We start from the raw sequence: 1,154 nt of genomic DNA, 5'->3' as shown, positions 1-1,154 counted from the left end.
CCCACATAGGGATGGCCGGTTAGCTCACTGGGTGAGCATGGTGCTGACAACACCAAGTCAAGGGTTAAGATCCCCTTACCGGTCATCTTTTTAAAAAAAAAAGAACAGGTCAGATGTGAGGCAGGACCGGATTGCGGGCCCGATCCGTGCAGGCGAGGAGCTGTGCGTTACTTTCGTTTTTGACAATGTGGGGGGCGGGGGGCTGGCCCCCACGGCCCAGGGCTGGAACAACCTAAGCACTAGAACTGACCCCACAAGGGACTGAGACACCCATGAATTGAGACACTGCAAAAGTTGCTTCTCCACCCAGTGGAGCAAGGCCTTGGGAAACTCAGGGGCCAGCCTGGGCACAGGGGCCTCTCCCTGGCTACAGTCCTCCTTGGTGCCCGGGCCCTGGCCTGACCTGAAGGAGCCCCTTGCCACCAGGCCCCTTTCCCTCCCTGCCAGGCCTCCTCGGGCTCCTGGCCACCCCCATGCTGTGGACAGGGCTTCCAGGGTCTCTGCCATGAGCCTCACTGTGTGCTCCTGGGCTGATGGGGCGGACACTGAGGAGTCGCTACATGCTGTGGAGCTGGTACTTAGAGGCCACCTCCCCAGGGACATGCAGCCTGGGATTGCCTGTCCCTCCATGCACAAGAGCCCCTGGACAGACCTCTTTTCTCCGTGAGCCTCAGAGTCCTCATGTGTAAAATGGGCTGACGTGGGAACCAGATGAGACCAGACATGAGGCTCACACGGAACCCCCCACCCCAACCCGGTCTTGCTGGCCACCAGCCCCTGAAGTCCATGGGCCTGTGGCAGAGCCGGTGCTTCTGCCCACCTGCAACACAGGGAGCCCTGCACTCACGTCAGCACAGGGGACCTATGCTGACCTGGGGGGTCTTGGGATGGAGCAGGGCAGGCAAGCGGCAAATAAGAGAGGTACAGAGTGTGCCGCCTCCTTCCAAGGAAGAGAGGAATGCGTGCGTGCACATACGCACACACTGCACGCATGTGCACACATGCACACACAAATGCACACTCACAATTGCAAAGGGAATCAATGAAAGCATAAACCAGCACTAGCAAAAACGGAGCCCTATGGAAAGGGAGAAAAGAGGAGCGAGGAAAGGAGATGGAAACAGGACGTGTCTAACCACATCTTGTGACACCGT

The 1,154-nt window shown here is 58.6% G+C and overlaps 1 protein-coding gene across 1 annotated transcript in view; it reads right to left on the bottom strand.

Annotated features, from left to right (window-relative positions):
* TXNRD2 (thioredoxin reductase 2) overlaps positions 1-1,154 on the bottom strand; it is a 34,864-nt gene that overhangs the window by 16,886 nt on the left and 16,824 nt on the right. The gene's annotated exons all lie outside the window — the stretch shown is intronic.

The sequence above is a fragment of the Galeopterus variegatus genome, unplaced genomic scaffold (assembly GCF_000696425.1).
Source record: "Galeopterus variegatus unplaced genomic scaffold, G_variegatus-3.0.2 Scaffold8525, whole genome shotgun sequence".
Classification (NCBI taxonomy): Eukaryota; Metazoa; Chordata; class Mammalia; order Dermoptera; family Cynocephalidae; genus Galeopterus; species Galeopterus variegatus.
This window is presented reverse-complemented; position numbering and strand designations above follow the sequence as displayed.